The following is a 13,010-nucleotide window of genomic DNA, read 5'->3' on the forward strand; positions in this document are numbered from 1 at the left end:
TGGGCGATTTGCAAATCTTTGGACAGCTTTAACTACTTAAGAAATCTCTTTCTTCATGGAAATAGTACTCTAGCAGGCAGTGTAAAGTCCTTTCTATGACAAGATTGATTAGAAATAACTCCCAAGAACATTTACTGGGAAAAAAAAAACAGTGGATTCCATTCTTTTTACATTGATGCACTCACTCTAAAGTACAGCTTTGGCATTATTTTAAATAAAGCACTGGTAGCATTGGTAAAATTTTGTCCAGATCCAAAAGAGCATGTTTATCATACAAATTATATTTGTACAACTTTCGGGATAATAAGCTATATAATGCCACACAAGACTACCGGGTTCGTAAGGCTACAATATTCCTTGTAGCATTCCATATCTGATTCGTCCCAATGTTGTGTTTCATCCATGTCTTGGGTCTTCATGGTTCTGAGCTCCCGGGGCATGAGCTTGCTAGGGTTTTTTTTTTTTTTTTTTTTTTTTTTTTTTCTGAGTTTGCATGAGAGAGGCAGCCTGAACATACACACATACTTTTCTCTTATATTAAGTTCTTAGAACTTATAGTGATCAGGACTGTAAGCTTTCATTTGTGGGTGTTCCTGTATCTCACTTCCAGAAAATTCCATCTTGTTCTTCCTACTCAAAAACCTTTCCATCAGAACTGCCCACTTCTTGGCTGCTGGGAAGGATTAGAAATTACTCAGTCGAATGTTTGGCTCTATTTCTTAGCAGCAGAGGTCGTGGCATTTGAAATTCTCTCTTTTTTGCTAACATTTTTTTTTTAAAAAATAAAGGCATGTAATAAATTCTTGGTCTTGTTGAGATTAAAGAAATATTATTATTATTATTTTGCTGTTTTGTTTTCTTCTTTTGGAAAACTTGCAGACATGGGAAATGGGTCCTAGCCTAGTGCCAGTCAGATTGGTGCTCACAAACCTACAACACCTCTCACATTTTTTCAGGCCTTGCTTTGCAGTCTGAGACCAGTGGAATTTTTAGGCTTCCTCTCCGTCTCAGATGCAAGTACGTATCTGTTAGTCTCGGTGCTCAGACATACTTCTTGCCTATTGGGTGGACTTCTTTATTTTCCAACTCTACGTTTTTAATCTGTTTCATAGGTTATTTATAGAAAATTGAATGTCTTGATACCTGCTTGTAATTTCATTAAGTACACTGACTGTTTTTTAATTGATCTGTGTATTATGCATGTATTAAATTTAAAAATCTATATTTAAAACACCTGGCACATGAGTCTTATGTATTACCAATCACTATTTTCAAACTAAATACTTTACGTTTATCTGGAAAAGGTTGTGTGTGCGTGTGTGTGTGTGTGTGTGTGTGTTTATAATGTTGCTTTCAAAAATTAAAAAAAAAAACCCTCAGCTTCCTTTCCCAATTGATATATATCAATATATATGCTCTTATTATATATATTTATATGTATATATATATATATGTTTATCACACAGATATGTGTGTGTGTGCTCTTATTTATATTTTGCCAAAACAAAACTATAAGAGATACTAACAACTTAGTAGAATTTCTTGGACCACATGGTTTAGTATATTTAGGCTATAAATGTTATATCTCGACAGTCTTCACTTTCATGTCATTCCAAAGATTAAATAGAAAAGAATAACAAGAAAACATAGGGACAGTATCAAAAGAGTCACACTTTAAAAAATAAAAAAGAGCCCCTTAAAAAAAGAGATGTTTCTTGACTGCAGGGGAAGACAGAGGAGGATTTTTGGATGAGGTAACTCTGTTACTGTGTAGTGGGAAGCGGCGGGGCTGCGTCCCGACACCCGCCGCCGGCTAGCTTTACCCAAAATAATTACACGGAAACTGTATTCTTTTAAAACACTGCCTGGCCCATAGTTTCAGCCTCTTATTGACTAATTCTCATATCTTGCTTTAACCCATATTTAGTTATCTGGGTAGCACCACGAGGTGTGCCTTACCAGGAGAGATCTTAACCTGCGTCCATCTCGGAGAGGAGCAGCATGGAGCTTCCTATGGCGACTGCCTGAAGCGTCTCCCCCACTCTACTTCCTTGTTCCTACAATTCTGTTCTGTCTACTCCACCTACCTAATTTTCTCTTAAAGGGCCAAGGCAGTTTTCTTTATTAATAATGAAAGTAACACATAAACACTCCTCCATCATTTCCCCTTTTTCTGTTTAAACAAAAAAGAAAGGCTTTAACTTTAACATAGTAAAATTACATGTAACAAAACAGTTATCAAGCAAGTATTACAGTTACAATATTTAAATCTATTTTATCTTTTATCATAACTAAGGAAAGCTATAACTATCTATTTATTCTTCAACTCCATCAAAGACTCCAGAAGGATATAATGCTACCTAAGTAAACAAGAAATAAGTAACTTATAAAACTCTAGAAATGACAGAGACAACTCGCTGCCTGGACAGTCACCCAAAGTTCCTCTGTACCGTTGGGGCATCCATCTTCGGGCTTCAGGCCCACAGTATCCAGCAGACATTTCCATGAAGCAGAAAAATTCCAAAGACAGTTCAGTCACTTTCTGCTGTGTCCTGCAGAACGTCTCGCAGACTCTTTCACGATACAGGAACCCTGAGAGACCATCTCACCTTTAGGCAAGTTCAGCAGTCCTCTCTCTGCGGGTTCTTTGTGTCCAGTTTATGGAACAGTCCAGCCAAGAGCAGTTTCTTGCCCAAATGGCTAACAAACTCCATAAGTAGCCTCTTCGATGCCCATCTTCCTCTCGAAGTAGATTGGTGCTGCCAGGAGCAGACGTGTCTCATTGTCATGAAAAACCCTAAGTTATTAAAACATTAAATGCCATATTCTGCAGTCTTTGAAAGATATGAAGAATGCCTATCTGAAATATATCTATGCACATCTAGAAAATGACTGACATGACTACAAGCTTGACTATTAATCGATGATTATCCATTAACAACCTATATTTCCTAATTATACATTACATTCTTTAAAATGAACTACAATCACAATAGCTTAATCAAAATCAGAAATACATATACATATAACAAATTGACCTTAAAATCCATACCAATGCAAATTATTTATATCTATATCATATCCCCCTTTAAATGTAAAAGAACATTTATAAACAATATTTGGGAATGTGGGCGCAGTTATTTCTCTCCAAACTGCTTCCTGCTGAGTGGGGGCGTTGTTATTTAGGTCTTTCATGGTATAACCTGTGTGCTAGGTTCCTCTCAGTTGGCAGTTGAGCGAAGTAATTTTTTGAGGGTGCTCACAGCAACCTTTCAGGAGGGCGTGGTCTATCATACCATATTGGGATAGAAGCAATCCACAGAGTCTCGTCCTCTGTGAAAACAAAAGAAGAAACTCTTTTCCAAAGCATCATGTTCTTAGATCCAAATCCTGAAGTCATACCATTAAAATGTCCATTCTGGTCTAGACTGGCAGCCCATATAATGAAATGTCTCTCTGTATTTAGCTCCTTTACAGTCAAAAATTTCAAAGAAAACACAATAAAATACATAATCCAGACTCTCTGTGAATTTTCCATTTTTACGTGGCTTATTTTTACTCTATCACTTTACTTCTTTTAATCTATAACTATCTGTACTCTGTCTCTTTAAAGACTTTAACCTTTTTTTTTAAGGCATTAACTTTATTCTCTATATTTTCTTTTTCTCTCTTTTAAGCCTACGTGAGCCATTTAAAGGCCTTCTATGTCTGAATCTTTTCTATTGTGAATCTGTAATTTTTTACTATCCAGGAGCATTTCTTAAAAGGTTAACCACTTCTTAAAATCTTAAGTTGCGCCAGGTAGAGGTAATATGTACCGCCTGTTTACAGCCAAGTCCAAACCTTAACTGCGCTGTTATCATGGTAATTACGATAGTTCCTGCCTGAGGTCAGCACAATTCAGCGTGGTGGAGCAGAGCCAAAGCCGCTCCTGCCTCAGTCATTTGGTGCCCCTGAGCCGCACACAGTTACAGGTACACAGCAGTCCACATTGGAGCTGCACTCAGCAGTTTAATTTTGATACTGAGCGTGCAGCACAGAAGCTCTTTTAATCCAAGTTACAGCCAAATCAGATGCGCAGAGCACTGCGCAGACTGAAAACACCTCTCTCTCTATGGCGGCAGGAATCCGCAAACGCTGTCCCGCTCGCCTAAGCCTGATTCCGCCATCTGCCCAGGTGCAGGCAGGGAGCAGTGAGCCATTGGCATGGTCTCAGAGTAATTTCTTTCCGATCCCAAGCGGGCAAGGTTTTTAAGTGGATTTAGTCACCACGTTGGAGCGCCAATCTGTAGTGGGAAGCGGCGGGGCTGCGTCCCGCCACCCGCCGCCGGCTAGCTTTACCCAAAATAATTACACGGAAACTGTATTCTTTTAAAACACTGCCTGGCCCATAGTTTCAGCCTCTTATTGACTAATTCTCATATCTTGCTTTAACCCATATTTAGTTATCTGGGTAGCACCACGAGGTGTGCCTTACCAGGAGAGATCTTAACCTGCGTCCATCTCGGAGAGGAGCAGCATGGAGCTTCCTATGGCGACTGCCTGAAGCGTCTCCCCCACTCTACTTCCTTGTTCCTACAATTCTGTTCTGTCTACTCCACCTACCTAATTTTCTCTTAAAGGGCCAAGGCAGTTTTCTTTATTAATAATGAAAGTAACACATAAACACTCCTCCATCATTACTGAAGAATACTTCCTAGCCAAGTATTCTGAAAAGCAAGCTGTCAGTGAGCAGAAGGTGTATGTATGACAGGGCATGTGGAAACAGGATTGCTGAGCTATCATTTACAATTTACCAGGCCAACAACAATCTTATATTCTTCTTTGAAATATAAAAATGTGTAAAATAGATTCAGAGTGTCACCCCAACATAACAGCTATGCAAATTAATCTTGAACTGTATCTAGAGACATTATTTACTGATGTTTTGACATAAAGTTTTAGTTGTTGGTAGTTCAAAGCATAAACCTATTACTCTAATTCAAACATATTTGATGTGTGGCTTCCTTTTCTGTTCTGTTGATCATTTGATAAACATTTTTGTTTGATATTACATATTTTTATTTTGTCTAGCTCTTTAGAGTAATGTCTGTTGTTAGTTTCCTACTCAAGACTGGCTTCTAAGAAATGCTGCTTATACTTAACAAACCACAATGACCAATTCTTCAATAAGGGTCAGTTTGGAAAAAAAATCAAATTATTTTGTGGTATAGGAACATACTGACCATAGCAGTGTTATGTGACTTTTCCTGCGGAGACAGGAATTGATTTCTGATCACCCTCATACCTCAAGCCTCTGTTGTCTCTGTTGTTGAAACAATAAGTTTATTGTGGTTACTTATACAAGTAAAGCGATGATTCACTAACAAGAACATGGGTTACTCTCAGGAAGCCATCTCTCTGGAAAGCCTAGAGCACAGAATTCAGAAAAGTTGTCTTCTTGAGCTCTGTTTTCAACTTGCAGGTACATCCATTGAAGACTATCTCCCCAGCAATTTCATTCTGCTCATGTAATTTGAGGAGTCTCAAAAATATTGCAGTTTTCTGAATGTTGAATCTGTGGAAAATATTTGATCGTAGTAAAGATACTTCATTGTTACCTTGACTTATTTCAATAAGGAAAAAGCTTTTTATTTTCTAAATCTATATCTGATTTCAATATAATTTTAATTTTTTGGTTTTTTTCAAGACAGGGTTTCCCTTTAGTTTCTAGAGCCTGCCCTGCAACTAGTTCTTGTAGACCAGGCTGGCCTCAAACTCAGAGATCCACCTGCCTCTGCCTCCCGAGTTCTGGGATTAAAGGTGTGCGCCACCACTGCCCGGATTAATTTTCATTTAAACATAAGATTAGTATTTTCATTCAACAAAAATAGAATTTCAGCAGAGAATTAAAATGATATAACAATATTTTCAAGGCTTATGTAAAGGTCATGTTTTTTTCAACATCTTGGTATCTATGGTTTAAAACTATTTGAAAATGGTAAAGGAAGGAATATTTTTTTTTTTTTACAATATTGGAAACAAGATTTGAAGAATGTTAAATTAAAAATGTCATAAGGCTCTATCTAACACAATTCAAGCTTATATATTGTACCTCAAAGCCACATAAATTTTTAATGATGTCATTTGTGTATTCTTTTGGAGTACAGAAGAGGTACATATGTCCCAAATGGTTCATGTGTGGAGAGTACAGCAATGTACTGTAAGCAGAGTTTTTGTTCTACCTGGTCTGGCAGCTGTTCAGTCCCAAAGAAACACACAGAGGCTTATATTAATTATAAACTGTTTTTCCTCTTAGCTCAGACTTATTTTTAACTAGCTCTTACAAGTTACATTAACCCATAATTTTCACTATGTTTAGCCACGTGTCTTGGTACCTTTTCTCTGTGAAGCGTTCTCATTTTGCTTCCTCTTCATCTTTCTGGTGACTATAGATTGAGTATTTTCTCTTCCTAGCAGTCTCCTAGTCTGGTCGCTCTGTCTGTACTTTTTATCTGGTTACTGGCCAATCAGTGTTGTATTAAAACAATTTGAGTGGCAAACCTTTCCAGGGTACAAGAGCATTATCCCACAACAATGTATCTTAACTCATTCTCTGTATCCTGGGACAACATGCACTTGGGGTTCCTTTAAAGGCAGAGTTCAATTATTTGAGAAAGAAAATGTCCCAGCCGCCCAGATAGCTTAACCCCCAAAATAATCACACAGAAATTGTATTCATTTAAACACTGCCTGCCTTATTATCTCTAGCCTCTTATTGGCTAACTCTCACATCTTGATTTAACCCATTTCTACCAATTTGTGTAACACCATGAGGTTGGGGCTTATGTGGAAAGATTCAGCATGTCTGACCTGGAGGCTCCACAACAGCTCTCTTTCTGACTCTGCCTTCTTCCTCCCAGCATTCAGTTCTGTCTTCTCCACCTATCTAAGTTCGGCACTATCAAAAAACCAAGGCAGTTTCTTTATTCAACCAATGAAAGCAACACAGGCAGAAGGACCTCCTATACCATTACAGTGTTATCTATACTGCATTAACTAATACTCTTGATACGTATGTAGCCAATGAGGTTTCAGAAGTTGGGTTATAGATATGTGCCATGTTTACATGTGCACCTCTCTGCTCTCTGCACATGGAATATGATTCATTGCAAAGTAGGCTTTGCCCTGTAAACTCTTTTTCCTTGCTTCTCCATTCTGAAAGGTGACACAGTTCTATTATTGAACATGATCTTTGTGAGTAGGGTTACAAGGACCTTTTAATTACAAAATCTCATTACTATATCATCTTTAACTGCTGTGATAACTTTAATTACTAAATTGTCCCTTAATAAATTCAAGTCACACTTATTTTTATTAACCTTTTCCCTAACGCTTGGGTCCCCTTCATTAAAATGTTCTTTTTTAAATGCCAAGATAGGCTTGGCATCAGGTAAGAAGAGTGCATATATAATTCTAGATAAGCATATGTTAAAATATTCCAATATCCGAACTTTATTATGAAGTTGCTAATCAAATTCCTTGCTGTTTATACATGTATCTGGCATTATATCAATGGATCATATTGGATATTGTCAATCAACAGTCTACCCCTAGAAAGCTTTGACAAAAGAGGCATTTGAGAGAAGAGTCTTGAGTGGCAGCTAAGAAATTGCCCAGAACCAAAGCAGAAGCCCCAATGTTATTTGAAACTTAACTGCCAGAAATTGATTTGGTTGTCACTGGTATTTCCCCTTGGGGGCAGAGCTTCATAACTAAATTTGTATTTTAAACAGCCAATATTAGAAAGCCAGGAAACACTGAATTGAGTCTCTTAATTATGTCTTAATGCTAGTAAAGCCATGTTATGCTCTGGGGTGGTGGTGGCTACATCAATTTTAGTCTAGAGGAAAGGGTAAGGAAACATCTCTAGTAGAAGCAGTTGAAGTATAAATATGAAAGTAGGGGATCTATTTTTAAATGTGAAAATAATAGCAAATATTAAATTAAAGGGACATTTTTTAATGTCAAAATACATCATTGTTAAAATTCTTAGAGCTCAGTGAAAAAAATCTCATGTCTATAACTGAAAATAAAAGAAACCATACTATTATCATAAGCTTTCAGGAAGACTAGCAAATGGATATTTAGTAGACAAGATGTTAAGTCACTGGTGCTCATGGTAAATGGGAGTTGTTGATTCAGGTTGGATAGATTCAAAAAGATAAATAAAATTTCCTAGAAGGTGTATGGACAGATAGGTTTAAGGGTTTATTAACATTCTTTCTGAGCTCCTGTATAAAGGCTTAGAGTCATACTCAGGAGTTTATACCCAAAACAGGAAATAGAAATATCATTAGTTGGAAAAAATTATAATCGATTTCCATAGCTTTTCTTGGGGTGAAGCATGACTAACTTTTGATATACCGCAGAACAGAGGAAATGTAAATGTCTTTGTTTTGGTGCTGTTTCTTGGGAATGTGTTTAAGACGGGAAGTGTAGAACCTGTATAAATAATGTGAGAAGTAAGGAAAGAAATGGAAGGATAACTGAGGACCAATCCACTAGGTTGCATTTAAAACATGGGTGCACAAAACACAAAAATGAATGACATTGTAGATGTAGATATGACCTGCCTTCACTTACCCACCCCAGTGTCTTGTCCTCAGCTTACTAAGCCACTCACTTTCCTCCTCCTTCAGACAAACCAGAATATCCTTGGAATTCACTCTCTTATGGTGAAAGCTAAATTCCCCATATAGATAAAAAATCTAGCTATGAAAATCATGACAACTTGGGTTTGTAAAACACATGTGAACATATTGTCCAATATGCTGGAGATGGAGAAAATGTAATGGGTCTGTTTGTGGATAAAATAATCTGCCAGGGACCTCCAAGTATTACTTCCCTTTCATGTTAACTATGTGTCATGGACTAAAGGAATTTGCTTGTCACATATGTGAGTGCATATGACTAAATGATTTAAGTATTATTACCTGGTCACTCAACCACCAAGAGCAAGCTAAATTTAGTTGCTGCTTGATTGCAAACTGCAAAGTTCTTGATTCTTATTTTCTCTTGTAACCCATCCATGTAACTATCATCAGATCCTTTATGTTACACTTGAAACTGAGAAACTGGCTCAAATATTCTGGCCATCTGGGTGGACTTTCTGTCAGTAATCCTTTTTCTGATATAGAAATTCCATTTCTTCTGTAGGCATTTTTCTGCTTCCCAGTTTTCTGCTGTGATAATGGAATGCCAGAGTCTGAGAAAGTTATAAAGAAAATTATTTGACATAGATCTGGAAACTGGAAAGTCCTAATGCCAACATATGGTGAGGCCATTTGTACTACTTTGAAATGTGGAAAGATAAGAAACAAGGGAGGGATGGTGGAGCACGGATGGGGAGAGAAAGAAGGAGAGAGATAGGGAGTGAAGGAAAGAGATAAAGGGAGAGAGAGAATTAAACATCCAAGAGATCTCCACTCCTGACACAATACCATGAATCCAGCCACTGAGGTAGAACACTCATGACTTATTCCTTCAAGTCCTAGCTCCCAATACTGGCAGAGTGACAATTTCAACACTGGTTTGAAGACGACATTAAATCTTAGCTATATTCTGAAACTGTGGAAAAGTATTAGTAGGCAAGAGCAGAAAAATCTAGATATTTATAGCTCTTGAAGCCTTAAATATTTAGAGACGAAAAGAGAAAAGGCATTGGGAAGTCATGTTTAGGCATATGGGTCTTGGAATCACCTGCTTATGTGGGAAATAAAATTTCAGCATAGTGTGATGGCCCGGGATGAGAGTAGATGCACATAGGCACTTTTCTGATGGAAATTTGAACTTCTTTAATAAACAAATAAAGATTTGATAGAGGATTATGAGCTTGGGTAAAAACAGAGAAAGACAGAAATACAGAACATAAGACAAGAGATTATTGTTTCAAAAGACTGTTGAAAAGGCATGTTTTAAGAAAAAATAACCACGTGCTTGTTACTGCTCAGAGGTTTGCTAGTATGATTTAAAAATGCCTGTTCAGCTTAATAAAAGAAGAAAGGGAGTTACGTGGAATTTCTAGAAAACCAATAAGTTGAAGAGATGTATTAAAATATCAGGAATGGGGCTGGAGAGATGGTTTGATGGGTAAAGTGTTTGTTGCTCAAGCATGGGAATCTGAGCTCAGGTCCCCAGAACCTATGTCAAAGATGAATATGACAGTGTGGACCTGTAACTGAAGTATTAATGGGGCTGAGGTGGAAAAATCCCAGGGGCCTGCTAGCCTGCAAAATCTATGTTTAGTGAGAGATTCCATTGCAAAAGATAACATGAAGAAATGGTTGAGAAGGACATCCTAACATTGGCCTTTGATCTCCATAGGTACCTTTAATTGTTTATTTCAAGCATACACAAACCAATTAAAATGTTGATGAGAAATGTATTTTGCAAGTAGTTTTTTAACCCACAAAAATTGTAGTCTAAAGTGTTCAATTCACTAGACTCCAAGAGAAGTAGACTTGCTGAGAAGTGAGAAGGGTAGTCAGATGCAGTGAAAGTGAAGGTCAGGGAAAGTCTTTATGTAGAAGAGAGCTCACTTCACAGGAAACAAATTCCTGAATAGAACACCAGTAGCACACACAATAAGGTTGATAATTAATAAATGGGACCTCATGAAACTGAAAAGCTTCTGTAAGGCAAAGGGGTTAATGGCACAAAATGGCAGCCTACAGAATGGGAAAAATCTTCACCAACCTCACATCTGACAGAAAGAAAATATCAAAATATCTAAAGTACTCAGGAAACAAGACATCAAAAATGAACAAAAACAAAAACAAAGAATCTAATTTAAAAATGGGATATAAACTTAGACATATAATTCACAACAGAAGAATCTTAAATGATGAGAAAGAAAAGAATGTTCAATATTTTTACCATAAAGAAAATGCAAATCAAAAGAACTCTGGGATTCCATCTCACACCTGTCAAAATGGCTAAGATCAAAAATGCAAATGACAATTTATGCTGGAGAGGATGTGGAGTAAGGGGAACACACTCCTCCATTGCTAATGAGACTTCAAACTTTTACAGGCATTTTGGAAACCAACATGGTCCTTTTTCAAAAAATTGGGAAACAATCTACCTCAAGACCCAGCTATACAACTCTCAGGCATATACCCAAAGGATGTTCAGTCACACCAGAAAGATACTTGCTCAACTGTGTTCATAGCAGCATATTTGTAATAACCAGAATCTGTAAACAACTTAGATTCCCCTCAACTGAAGAACGGATAAAGAATATATGATACATTTATACACAATTGAGTATTACTCAGCTGTTTAAAAAATGTCATGAAATTTGAAGGCAAATGGATGGAACTAGAAAAAAATCATCCTGAGTGAGGTAACCCAGACCCTGTAAAACAAACATAGTGTGTACTCACTCATAAATAGATAGAGGTAAGAATTTGAGGTATCAAGTTGGGAGTAGTTGGAGAGGGAAATTTCTGAAAGAGATGACTGGAAAGGGGTTAGGTAGAAACCTGATGCAAGGGAGACTCCCAAGAATCCACAAGGATGACCCCATCTAAGACTCCTAGCAACAGTGAATATGTAGTCTGAACTGTGATCAGATTGTAATCAGGGACCCTTCATTCAGTAACTGATGGAAACAGATGTAAAGACCCACAAGCATTAGACTGAGTTCAGGGAAGACTGCTGTAGAGAGGGAAGAAGGACTGTATGAGCCAGGGATTCAAGGACATCACAAGAAAACTCACAGAAAACAAACTAACCTAGTTTGTAGGAACACACAGAATCTGACCTAACAACCACTGGAGCCTACATGGGACCAACCTAAGCCCTCTACATATATGTAAGAGATGTGTAGCTTGTTTTACTTATTGAAATCCTAATAACCAGAGGAGGTTCTGTCTCTAATACTTTGTCTTGTTCTTGGAAACCTATTCTTCATACTTGATTGCCTTTCTCAGTCTTAATACAAGGTAAGGTGTTTATTCTTAAACAACTTGATATGCCATATTTTGTAGATACCCATGGAAGGCCTGCCCCATCTGAACAGAAATGGAAGAGGAGTGGATTGGGGTAGGAAGTGAGGGTATCAAATGGAAGGAGAAGAGGGAGGGGGAAATGTAGGCAGGATGTAAAAGTTATGAGTGATAGCCAGCAGCATTTGACTGTGAAGGTAAAGGAATCGAGTGTATAAGAGGTAGTTTCCCACCCTAGGATGAATATTTGCACCATCTTAGTGATTTTGGGTTTTCTGATGCTCCCATCACAGTTGAGATAAATGAAATAAGAGCCTTTCCAGACAACCCTAGACATGTATTTCCACAGAGCATCTGATTATTTTAACAGGGCACTGAAGTTGAGAATCACCAATGAATAGTGAACAACAGGTCCAAACATACACACGAGAGGCATCATTAACTTGACAAGTCAATAGTCACTGTGGAAGCTCAGGCTCACATATGTGAGGCTCTTGTGAAAACCCTCCCAGCTTGCACCCTCCTCATACCTTTTCCAGATAGGGAGTGCTGCCAGGGAGTCTACAAAAATCAGGGTAAGAAAACAGAGTAAGAGCAAGCAAAGAGTTGAGAAATTAAATGTGCAATTTCTCCTAAAAGCGTTCCACAGTAATTTACAGTTTTAATTAGTGAGGCCTTCTGATACTATAGTCTAAATCTGCTAAGCAGCCTGGTTTTTCATTCTTCTTGTTTGGGGAGCACACAAACTACACAAACAGTTGTCTCACTTTTGAATCTGTAAATGAGTAAAAACACTGTATTTTGACAAAATGTGCCCGTAACATTGGAAAATATATTTTCCCTCATACATTTTTGCTTTGTTGAATTGTATCTACTCAGGGTGAGATATTGATGTAGTAGGGCAAACAATGATTTAGGACTTATCGTGAGATAGTTATATCTAACCTAAGGTGTGTAAAATCAGTTATATAATTTCACTTTAAATATTTTTTCTATTAAAATATTATCAGTTTCATCAAT

Source organism: Arvicola amphibius, chromosome 13 (assembly GCF_903992535.2).
Source record: "Arvicola amphibius chromosome 13, mArvAmp1.2, whole genome shotgun sequence".
Classification (NCBI taxonomy): Eukaryota; Metazoa; Chordata; class Mammalia; order Rodentia; family Cricetidae; genus Arvicola; species Arvicola amphibius.